We start from the raw sequence: 12981 nt of genomic DNA on the forward strand, positions 1-12981 counted from the left end.
AGGCTGAGAGCTGAGGTCCAAACTTTCAGGCAACAAGATGGTGAGACTCTATATGAAGCATGGGAGAGGTTTAAAGACCTAACAAGGAGGTGCCCACCCGATATGTTCAATGAATGGGTGCAGCTGTACATTTTCTATGAAGGGCTCTCTTATGAGTCAAAGAAGGCCGTAGACCATTCATCTGGAGGATCTTTGAACAAGAAGAAGACCATTGAGGAGGCCATAGATGTCATTGAAACAGTAGCAGAGAACGACTATTTCTATGCTTCCGAAAGAGGGAACATGACGAATGGATTATTGACGGTTTAGAATTTCACAAATGAAATCTCGTCGAAGTATAGTCTCTAAACCAACAATAATCCTTTCATGCAAAAATTTGTTTGTCACAAGTACAAACCCCTAAAATCTATAAACCGAAGTATTTAAACCTCGGGTCGTCTCTCAAAGGACTTGCAGGGTAGTGTTCTTGTTATTGGTTATGGACTTGTTTATTTTGGGGTTTTGGATGAGGAATGTGAATAGTAAATGGTAGGAAAACTTTATTCACAAAATGGTCTTGGCAAGGTTTGGTTGTCAAGGGTCTTCATCATTATCACTAGCCACAAGTATGGTAGTTGCAAGGATTAATCCCACTTAGTCATCCTTAAATCGATTAACAAAGGAAAGTCAAGTGAGTTATATCAATCATAGTCCATAAGTCCTAGCTTTCCACTAATTGGATTAATGAAGGCTAGAGTTAATGGCTATCAACTATCAATCAATTGGACACTAGTGACTCAATAAATCCTAAGTTACCTTCTCAAGCCAAGAACATAAAATCCTAGTCTAAAATTCTTCCAAGCATTTAATCAAACACTTGGAAGGCGCAAAAGAAAAGTATAGTCAATCACAACAAGAATGAATTCTAACTACAATTGAATGTAAAGAATTAACAACAACAATCAAGGAAATCACAATTATCATGAATTACCTCAAATTGCATTATTGAAGGAAAATAAAGAGAACAAGAGTATCTCTTTACAAAACCTAGAAACAAAATAAGAGAAATTACAACAAGAGAATAGGGATAGAGAGAAGAACCAAAGTGTATCAATCATCAATTGAAGGTAGAAGTAGAAGAAGACTTGAATTAAACCTAGAACTATGAGATCCTAATCTAACCCTAATTCCTAATCCTAATTCTAGAGAGAAGAGAGAGCTTCTCTCTCTAAAATTCTAAAACTAAAAGTGATTATTGGTTGGAAGGTGATGATAATGATGATGATAATGCCTTCCCCTTAATCCTTCATCCTTTTATTCCTTTCCCTTAGCAATTTGGTGCCAAAAATGGGTTCAGAAACCCTCTCAAATCGCCAGGCACGTGTTGCATTAGTGAGGTCATGTGCCCTTATCGACGCGTGCGCGCACGGTACGCGTGCGCGTCCCTGGCTAATTCTGCGATGTGCGCGCGAGCGCCTTGTGCGCGTGCGCGTGCATGGCTGACTTTGCTTCTTTGCCTTTTTATGCTTCTCTCCACTTGTATGCTTCCTTCCTTGCTTCCTTTGATCCATGCCTAGCCTATTTCAATCCTGGAATTACTAGCAAACACATCAAGGCATCTTATAGAATCAAAGAAGAACTAGAATTCATCAAAATAAGGCTTAAAAAAGCATGTTTTTACACTTAAGCACAAATATGGGAGAGATAACAAAATCATGCTAATTCCTAGGCTAAATGTGACAAAAGGTTATCAAAATACTCTAAATTCAATGCAAAACAAACCGTCAAATTGGGGTTTGTCAACCTCCCCACACTTAAGCCTTAGCATGTCCTCATGCTAAAATAAGAAGGAACTAAGGGTTATGACATTTATTGAATGCAACTAAACTATATGAGTCCTATCTAAATGCAATTATCTAAAGCAATTGGAAATGCTTAGTTCAAACAAATCAATTCTCAAGAGAGCATGTGTAAGCACAAGAGCTAGGCAATAAGGACTAAGTCCAAACCACAATTGTATTGAATTGTCAAAAAGAGCTCAAACTTGCAAGAATATAGATAAATTGGGTGAATACATGTGATTGAACTTTTGAACCCTCACCGGATGTGTATCCGCTCTATTCACTCAAGTGTTTAAGGGTTAATTCACTCAATTCTCTTCTAATCATGTTTTCCAAAATTTGATTTTCTTCTAACAATCAACACTTATTCAATGCATGCATACATTCATCATGAGGTCTTTCATTTAGGTTGTAATGGGGTTAGGGTCAAGGTAGGATCATTTATGGTCAAGTGGACTAGGATTTGAATCTTTGATTAGCATAGACTTTCCCACCTAACCTATTTAATGACCTATACAAATGCAAGCTATTCTAACTACCCATTGTTCACTTTTTTTTTTCTTACATACTCATGCATTCCTATTTGATTCATAATACTTATGCATTGATCCCCTTTTTATTGACTTCACTTTGGGGCATTTTGTCCCTTCTCTATTGTATTTTTTTTCTTTTTCATCATCATCATTTTTTTCATTTTTTCTTTTCTTTTCATCATTTTTTTTCTTCATATATATATTTTTTTCTTTTTCTTCTTTCAAACTAAATACAAGAACATCAATGCATAAGGTCTCTACATTTAATCAATACATGAATATGTGCCCAATTCCTAAACATAAAAGTGTACTGCCCCTTTTTATCCCATCCAATGTTCCCAAGCCTCACCAACTTTGAATAGTAAAACACTCTCACTAGCCTAGGTCAATCAAAGATCCAAACAAGGACTTTTCATTGGTTTTCCGCCTTAGGCTTGTAATGTGCTAAAATAAGAATAAGTTGGTTAAGCATAGGCTCAAAATTGGCTAACAATGGAGAGTAAAAGGTTGGCTATTTGGGTAAGTGGCTAATGAAAGAATGGCCTCAATCATATAAATGCACAAACACAAGAAATAAACGGGTATATAGAATCAAGCAAATCAAGGATCACAATCATGGAAAGAGAACAATTTCACACAAGAATGGAAAATAAGTGGTTATAAAATGTAACCACATCAATAGGCTCAAGTCTCACAAGCTTGTGTTCTCAATTCAATACATGCTTCACAAGGTATGAAATTCAAGCAAGTTTCAAAAATTCTCTTTCAATCAATTGGGTTAATGCCCTATATTTAAACTTCTTGAAAAATCTCAATGTTTGACTAAGCATTGTTGTGATTGAAAAGTTCAAAAATTTTCTTAGTTCACCCTTTCCTTTTTCACTTAGAACCAATATATTATGCAAGAAGGGTGACTAGATATTTGCAATCCAAAGTATGATTTCTAATCACAACTACAAACTAAAAACAAAGATAAACAAAATGTATAAAGAAGAATCCAACCAAAAGTATGGAATCTATCATCCAAAATATCTAAAAAATATCCAAAAGCATCAAAATATCTAAAATCCAAAATAAGCAATAAAAGTATCCAAAGCAAACTAGAAATGCATCAAAATATATACAAAGATGTGCAAAATGAGATAACTAGGCCGAAAAGTTCACCGGTTCCCAAATAATGCTACCGGTGCCCTCCCCACATTTAAAACCAAGCATCGTCCTCGATGCTAAACCGGAGGATCAGTGGGAGGTACAACGATAGGCTCAGGCTCTGACTGTGGCTGTGGCTGTGGGACCGGCTCCTCCTGAGTCCGTGGCGGCTCTGTAGTGTCAGGGCCATCCTGCTGAACCGGTGCCTCCGCATCCTCCTCCTGATGATCCGGCTCATCGGAGGTCGGAGAGTCTGGGAGCGGAGGTAACTCAGCGCCAAGGGAGATGAGTGCCTGATCCATCCGATCCAGTCGGCGTCTGACATGAAGCCTCTCGCGCTCCAAGAACCAAAACAGACGCTGAACCAGTAGGTAAGTGGGCTCGGGTGCTGAAGGGGGTGGGGCTGCTGGCAAAGAAGATGGAGAGGGGTTGCCGGTGACTGTCGCCGGCGGTGATGGGCGGTATCGGCGGTGAGCACAGAGGCGGAGAGGAACGGAGACAGAGAGGAGTAAGAGAAGTAAGAGAGAAGGGGGAAAGAAGAGGGGAAGGGCGAGGCTATGGCAGTGGCGGCGACGGAGACGGAGCACTCGCCGGAGGACGGCCGGTCAGGAGAAGAAGAAGGTGAAGAATGGTGGGGAAAATGGAACGTTAGAGGAAGAGAGAGTTGGGGTGCGCGAATGCGTTAGGGCTCGCGTCTCTGGGGTAAGTGAAAATTCGAATCCGCGCGTGCGCGCCGCGCGCGTTCGCGTCCATTGAGAGAACGTGGGTCCTATGCGTGCGCGCACAACGCGCTTAAGCGGGGGTGAGCAAAATAGGAAGGAACGCGTGCGCGTACCGTGCGCGCACGCGTGCATGGAGTTGGGCTAGGGGCTTAGAGTTGGCCCAACTCAGGCCTAACTCTCTGGAGACTGGCCTGGATTGGTGGCAACACGCAAGGACGCGCGCGCGGTAAATGCGCGTCCGCGTACATTGACGAATTGTGAAATGGCGCGCTGGCGCAATGCATGCGCTCGCGCAGATTGGGTTGGGCCCGGGGCCTAAAGCGAGCCCAGAAATGGCTTAACTCTCTGGGGTTTGGCCCAATCATTTGCAGCAGCAAATCAGCGCGGACGCGGCAGGTGCGCGTCCGCGTGAACTTCCATGTTCTAATAGGTGGCGCGCCCGCATGTAGTGCGCGTCCGCGTGGGTCAGGTTGGGCTCAAGGCATAATGTTTGCCCAAGAGAGGCCCAACTCTCGGGAGTGTGGCTCGTGGTGCATCCGCACTGGGACGCGTACGCGTACGTTGTGCGCGCGCGTCCACGCCCTTTCTTCCTCTTCTTTTTTTTTTTTTTTTTTCAGAAAAAAAAGGAAACTTGCTGGTTGCTCCCCTTAGTGTTCACAACTCTTATTCACTCAACCATCATACAATCCCCAAAAATGTAACTTTTGATATTATTCATCTACTACTAAACACAACATGCATGTGACTAAGCTAACAATTAAGTTGTACAAACAAATTTGTATGAAACATCTACCTACAATGGTAACTCAAATCACTTATTATACAAAACCAAAAGAGAATGGAAAGAGGTTACCATGGTGGGGTGTCTCCCACCTAGCACTTTTAGTTTAAGTCCTTAAGTTGGACATTTGAGGGGCTCATTGTCATGGTGGCTTATGTTTGTGCTCATCCTTGAATCTCCAAGGATCTTTGCCTCTCAATTAGTTGACAGAATATCCAACCGTCTTCACCAAGCTTGGGCAAAGTTCAACCCAAGATATGAGTCCCCATAGTTTGTCTTTATATAGCGAACCGGGATCCCATATCTTATCTTCACACCCATCTTCGATTTGATCTTCATACTTTTCCTTTCCGGGTGGTTGACATATAGAATTCTCTTTAACATACCAAACCTTCTGTTGAGACCCATGCAATGTGATATTCTTCCAATCATCGTTCCTATGCCTTGAGACTTTGACCTTAATGAGCCTAATTCCTAACTTGCAACCACTACACAACTTATTCTTGCTTTTAATTCCACAAAGAGCTCTAAGTTGTCCATCCGTTTCAATCAAACCATATTCAAGCGAGAAAGTGAAGCTTATGGATAAGAATTTTACCCACTTGAATGTTGTGTTGGATGGTGACTCGGGAAGGGAGACCTCCCCACACTTAGACAATGCAAGGTCTACTTCCTTGTGCTCTTCTTTGTGTATTTCCATCTCTTTGCGAGCTTCCTTGATTTCAACCTTTCCCCTTTTATCACATAGCTTGGTGTTGTCTTCAAGAACTTTGATTTCTTGCCTAATGGGAGGTGGTTCAATTTTGGATAGAAATTCATTGATGAATAGATCCATTTCTTGGTCAACCTCTTCATATTCTTCAATTTCGATATACACCATACCAACATTTTCCTCTTGGTAGCTTTCTTTCTCATTGCTCACCAAGGGTATGGGAGGTTGTGCACACTCTTTTATACTTTCGACTCCATGTCCAATGGGAGAGGATTCCATTGTAGAAAGAAATTCATCCATGATTGAATCCATCTCTTGATAAGCCCCTTCCAAGTCTCAAACGATGATATGCCTTAGGGGTTGCGCACCTTCTTCAACTTCAATATCAAGCTCCTTGGAAGAGTGCTCCATGAGACTACATTCCCTTGGACTTTCAACATCTCCCAAATCTCCAACCACTTCTTCCTTTTCTTCAATGATTGTAGGTTCCTCTAGTTGCTCCAATACAAAATTTGACTCCTCTTTCTCCACCGAATTTTCCAATTTCACCTTCATACTTTGCTCCTCTTTTGACTTTTCACATGTGGTCACGGAAGTACCTTGAGTATTCAAGCATTGGTGGGCTAAAGTGTGCACCACCTTGGTCAAATTGGTCACAAACTCAAGTGTATCCCGCTTCATGGCTTCTTGTCCTTGGAGTAACAAAGTGAGAGGATCGTCTATTGGGGCTTGGGGTGAATAAGAAGGTTCATTATTTTGGAGGGAGGGTTCATGGTAGGAAGGTGGTTCTTCTTGGTAAAGGTATGGAGATGATGAGTATTGAGGTGGTTCTTGGGAGTAATCTTGATATGGTTGTGGTGATTCTAGAGGTTCTTGCTCATAATGGCCATAAAAATATGGTATGGATGATTGGTTATATGATGGATATGGATCATAGGGTGGTGCTTGGTGATGAAAGGCTTGTGAGAATGGTTGAGGTTCATGTTGAGGATGAGATTCATAGGCATATGATGGTGGTTGTTGAGTGTCACAAAAAAAATCATCATAGCCGCTAAGTTGGCACGTATTAGGATGGAAATTATACCTATAAGTATCCGGAGGTTGTTGCCAATAGGAGTGATCAATTCCTTGAGGCTCTTCCCATCTTTGTTGGTTCCATCCATGGTACATGTTGCCATTAAAGTCCACATTTCCTACAACACACTTAGAACCAAACTCAAAGCCAAAGTGGTGAGAATTCATAATGAGAGAACAAAACAAAATAAAACTAACAAAAATTAAGAAACAACAAAAGATAAACCTATTCACAATATTCACATATGTACAATAACCAATAACACAACACCATTGCAAGTCCCCGGCAACGGCACAATTTTGACGAATGGATTATTGACGGTTTAGAATTTCACAAATGAAATCTCGTCGAAGTATAGTCTCTAAACCAACAATAATCCTTTCATGCAAAAATTTGTTTGTCACAAGTACAAACCCCTAAAATCTATAAACCGAAGTATTTAAACCTCGGGTCATCTCTCAAAGGACTTGCAGGGTAGTGTTCTTGTTATTGGTTATGGACTTGTTTATTTTGGGGTTTTGGATGAGGAATGTGAATAGTAAATGGTAGGAAAACTTTATTCACAAAATGGTCTTGGCAAGGTTTGGTTGTCAAGGGTCTTCATCATTATCACTAGCCACAAGTATGGTAGTTGCAAGGATTAATCCCACTTAGTCATCCTTAAATCGATTAACAAAGGAAAGTCAAGTGAGTTATATCAATCCTAGTCCATAAGTCCTAGCTTTCCACTAATTGGATTAATGAAGGCTAGAGTTAATGGCTATCAACTATCAATCAATTGGACACTAGTGACTCAATAAATCCTAAGTTACCTTCTCAAGCCAAGAACATAAAATCCTAGTCTAAAATTCTTCCAAGCATTTAATCAAACACTTGGAAGGCGCAAAAGAAAAGTATAGTCAATCACAACAAGAATGAATTCTAACTACAATTGAATGTAAAGAATTAACAACAACAATCAAGGAAATCACAATTATCATGAATTACCTCAAATTGCATTATTGAAGGAAAATAAAGAGAACAAGAGTATCTCAATTACAAAACCTAGAAACAAAATAAGAGAAATTACAACAAGAGAATAGGGATAGAGAGAAGAACCAAAGTGTATCAATCATCAATTGAAGGTAGAAGTAGAAGAAGACTTGAATTAAACCTAGAACTATGAGATCCTAATCTAACCCTAATTCCTAATCCTAATTCTAGAGAGAAGAGAGAGCTTCTCTCTCTAAAATTCTAAAACTAAAAGTGATTATTGGTTGGAAGGTGATGATAATGATGATGATAATGCCTTCCCCTTAATCCTTCATCCTTTTATTCCTTTCCCTTAGCAATTTGGCGCCAAAAATGGGTTCAGAAACCCTCTCAAATCGCCAGGCACGTGTTGCATTAGTGAGGTCATGTGCCCTTATCGACGCGTGCGCGCACGGTACGCGTGCGCGTCCCTGGCTAATTCTGCGATATGCGCGCGAGCGCCTTGTGCGCGTGCGCGTGCATGGCTGACTTTGCTTCTTTGCCTTTTTATGCTTCTCTCCACTTGTATGCTTCCTTCCTTGCTTCCTTTGATCCATGCCTAGCCTATTTCAATCCTGGAATTACTAGCAAACACATCAAGGCATCTTATGGAATCAAAGAAGAACTAGAATTCATCAAAATAAGGCTTAAAAAAGCATATTTTTACACTTAAGCACAAATATGGGAGAGATAACAAAATCATGCTAATTCCTAGGCTAAATGTGACAAAAGGTTATCAAAATACTCTAAATTCAATGCAAAACAAACCGTCAAATTGGGGTTTGTCAGAACACAATAGGAGTAATGGAGCTAAACAATATAAATGCTTTGCTGGCCCAAAACAAGCTCATTACCCAGCAGCTGGCTGACCTCACCAAGAAGATGGAGAGGAACCAAGTAGCAGCAATCTCCACTTCATCAACAACCCAAGAAGGAGTGACTGAAGAAGCAGAGGGTAGTGAGGAGCAAGCCAACTACATTGGGAATTTACCTAGGCAAAACCATGATCCATACTCCAAGACCTACAACCCTAGATGGAGGAATCACCCAAACTTTGGGTGGGGAAATCAACAAGACCAAAGCCTTGATCAAAGACGCCCAAATCCAAACAATGCAGCCCACCAACACTTCACATCTAGACCATATCAACATCCCCATAACAACACCTTTCCACATTCATATCAAGGCCAGAATAACCCTCCTCAGCCTGTCCTATCATCATTTGATGAAAGAATCTCAAGGATTGAGAATCTACTTGAAGGCATAAGCAAGGAGATTCAAGACAACAAGGTGTTCAAGGAGGAAGTGCGAGCCAGTTTCAAGAACCAGGGAGACACAATCAAGAGGTTGGAATCTAAAGTGGGGTATCTCTCTGAGCAAATTCCCAAACCCACAGATGGATTCCCAAGTGACACAGAGAAGAATCCGAGAGGTGAAACAAAGAAAGTAAGATGGGAAGATTGCAAGATGGTCACTATAAGTGATAAGGAGACTGAGGACAAGCCAAGCAAGCTGTCAGAACAACCTGAAGATACCTCAGTAGAGGAGGGGGAAAAAGAATACCAAGAACCAGAAATCTCAAAACAGGAGCTGCTGAGACTCTATGCACCTTTTCCCCAACTGCTCAATGGTGCTGTGAAGAAGAGAATATACTCAAGATTTCTTGACTTGTTTGCATCTTTGCATGTGAACATACCGTTCATCAAGACTATCCAACAAATGCCTGCATATATCAAGTATATGAAGGAGCTGCTTCCCAGGAAAAGCTCACTCAAGGGAGGCCAAACTATAGTGATGAACAAAGAGTACAGTGCCCTCATTCAACCGCAGTTGCCTACGAAAAGAAAAGATCCAGGGAGTTTTCATGTCCCCTGTGCCATAGGGGAAATAATGTTTGATAGAGCACTCTGCGATTTGGGAGCAAGCATCAACTTAATGCCCTTATCCCTGGTGAAGAGGCTGCAGATCAATGAGATATTTCCCACAGATGTAGTCAACAGGCTGGCTGACAAAACTAAAAAACAAGCAAGAGGGGTGGTGGAAAACGTGTTGTTAAAGGTGGGGAAATATTTTCTTCCCACAAACTTTGTCATCTTGGATATGGAAGAGAGTCACACGCACCCAATCATATTGGGAAGACCATTCCTAGCTACAGCCAGAGCACTCATAGATGTGGATCGAGGGGAGCTAATATTGAGGATCCATGATGAACGACTCAGCTTTAATGTCTTCAAACTCTCACAAGAAGCAGACCAAGAAAACAAAGAACCAAGCAATGATCATAATGAGATGCTGACAGAGGAAACAAGCACTGAAGCACAACCAACACATCTAAGAACCCCACTGAATGATGAACAAGGCAAACAGCAATTGTCACAGCTCAAGGAGAAGCTAGAGGAACCTAAACCACTAGAGACATGTGAATACAACAACAAAATTCCCTTAGAAGAAGGAGTCGCCAAGAGCAAGGTAGCATCAAAAGGGACAAAGAAGAAGGTACCAAGGGGGTGGAGGAACAAGAAGATCCCTACGGAAGACTTCTCTCCAGGAGATAAAGTGATGTCAGCTTACTTCCCAGATATCCCCCCTAATCTCCCCACTGTACCATCTCAGTTACCTAAGGTTTTCACTATCAACAGAGTTCTCTCCTTGGAACATGTAGAGATCATTGATACAACCAATGGATATAAGTCCAAGGCAAGAGGGGAGGACTTGAAGCATTATCAACCTCCCTGATGAAGGAGAAACGTCAAGCTAGTGACGCTAAAGAAGCGCTTCATGGGAGGCAACCTATGTTTTATTAGCTTTTACTAGTGAATAAGTCAATATTCATGAATTCCAACCCAAACTTGACAAAAACTTGGTGAAGTTCTTATATTGCAGTGTATAGTGAAGAACAAGTTTGGTGTTCAAAGCATGCTAAGAAAGCATGAATGTAACTGAGAGCATGCTAGTCTTGGAGCTTTGAACAGAACTTTTCATCACAGTGCTCCAAACTAAGTTTGGTGTCACCCCATGGTGCCACCAATATGCATATAAGGATACACAGTTAGTTAGTTAGTTGGAGTTCATGAATAAACAAAATCTTTTCTTCTCTTTATTATTCTAGCCGTAAAAATTTAAATTGATTTTTTTATAATATTTCTTACTTTTCTTATTTGATCTTTATAGGGAAAGGAAAGGAGTATTGAAGGAGATTGATTGGACAATTTAATGAGAAAGGTTCGGCCACTTCATGAAGAGGGTACTACACACGTGCCTCAAGGGGGAATGCATTGGGAATGGTTGCCATGCAACATTGGAGGAAGAACAAACTTGGAAACTGAACTAACTCCATCATAAAGTTGATAATCCTCGTGCTTACTCCATACAAAACCCCATCCGTTCATCATACACCAACCCCATCAATCCACACCTTTCATCTCTTCATCACTTCTCTATATAAGTGGATCCAATCTGCACCATCTCCACATTCGAAATTCATACCCCTTGCACTTCACTTTCCAGCAACCAGTTCTTCAACTTCCCACTCTCTAAATCCCACATTTCTTCCCTTCACTACACCCTTTTCACTTTAACTTCATTCATGGCACATCAAGCTCCAAGAGGCAGAAGAGGAAGGAACCAATGGAGAACATTCCTTTCGACGAGAAGAGATTTAAGACTGCTTTCCATGAATGAGAATTTGAGCAGATAAAGCTTAAAAAGATACTGCCTGAGTTAACCTTCCAAATCAATGAAGACGAATGCCCACAGATTCGGGAGAAGATTGAAGAAAGAGGGTGGCAAATGCTCACCAATCCAGAGGGGAAGATCAATGCAAACCTCATCAAGGAGTTCTACGCAAATGTGGTCAGAGAAGACAAAACCAGGGCCCCAACCTTCAAAAGCTATGTAAGAGGAAAGGAGGTGGACTTCAGCCCACATGCTATAATAAGAACTCTTCACCTGAAATCACCACATTTTGATGAGCCTAGCTATCATGCAAGGATAAGTAAAAGCCAAGAGAATGATGAGCTCACTGAGATCGTGACTGACATCTGTGTTATAGCAGCTGCCTAGGAGAGGTATAGAGATGGGAGACCCCGGTTCATCAAGAGGGGAGACCTTAGCCCAGAAGCCAAGGGGTGGTTTGAACTCGTGAGGAGGTCTATTCTCCCAGCTGCAAATAATTCAGAGGTAAATATTAATCGAGAAACTATGGTACATTGCCTAGTACAAGGTGGAGAAATCAATGTGCATGAATTTATAGCTGAGGGAATTCAAGATTCAGCTGAGAAGCTTGAATCAGGTGCCAGGCTTTGGTACCCCAGCACCATTCTCAGATTGTGCACAAAGGCCAAGGTTGTCTTTGAGGATAGCAATCCAGACTGGGTGAACCCTGGGAGGCTAATGACAACCCAGCGTATGGCCTATACTACACCTGCTCAGCAACAAAGAAGGCCACAAAAAGGGAAACTAAAAGCCAAAGAAGGAGCTCACCAAGAGGAGTCTCGTCAGGAAGAATATCAACAAGGAAAGCATCCTTACCCAGCCGACTTGAATATGAATCACCTTCTAAGAGCTATTGAAGATTTGGGGATGAGACATATGGAAGGACAAGAGCAAATATTGAACCGGATGAGCCAACAAGAAGAGTGGCAGAAACAAAAAATGGAGCAGCAATAGGAACAATACTCCCAGCTCACTCAAACCATCCACCAAGTTACTGAGAGGCAAGAACGTCAAGATAAGCATTTGCAGGAACTCAATCAGCGACAAATAGCCCAGATGAAAGCATTCAATGAGTTCACTGTACTTAATGAAGGACGACAACTACATAGGGAGGAGTTCAACGTCAACACTCAAGCCAAGTTGAACTACATGTCCAGTAATATGCATCACCTACACTATGCCATCCCTACATATGATGAGGTCCAAAAAGATTTTGTAGAACAAGAAGAGAGGAAGGTGAAACAACAGAAGGAAACACTCAAGAAGAAGATGGAAGATGGTGGTTTCTGGAAGAAGCTGCTTGGAAAAGGCAAGGAAAGTGGGAGCACAAGCAATCAAGAAAAACACCAGGAGGACAAGCAAGAAGGAGAGCATGGACATCCACAAGAGTAAAAGGTGGTGGAGTTCCTTCTTTGGTCCATCTTTTTCTATGCTTTAAATAAGGAAGATCTTGTATGAAATAGA

General features: G+C 41.3%; 1 non-coding gene across 1 annotated transcript; it reads right to left on the minus strand.

Moving 5' to 3' along the window:
• Nucleotides 1-107, minus strand: LOC148565015 (small nucleolar RNA R71). Its single transcript, XR_015884717.1, has one exon. It is a non-coding gene; the product is annotated as a small nucleolar RNA R71 (small nucleolar RNA).
• Between the last annotated feature and the right edge of the window lie 12874 nt (nt 108-12981).

This window comes from Arachis ipaensis, chromosome B5, assembly GCF_059453495.1.
Source record: "Arachis ipaensis isolate K30076 ecotype BB chromosome B5, ASM5945349v1, whole genome shotgun sequence".
Taxonomy (NCBI): Eukaryota; Viridiplantae; Streptophyta; class Magnoliopsida; order Fabales; family Fabaceae; genus Arachis; species Arachis ipaensis.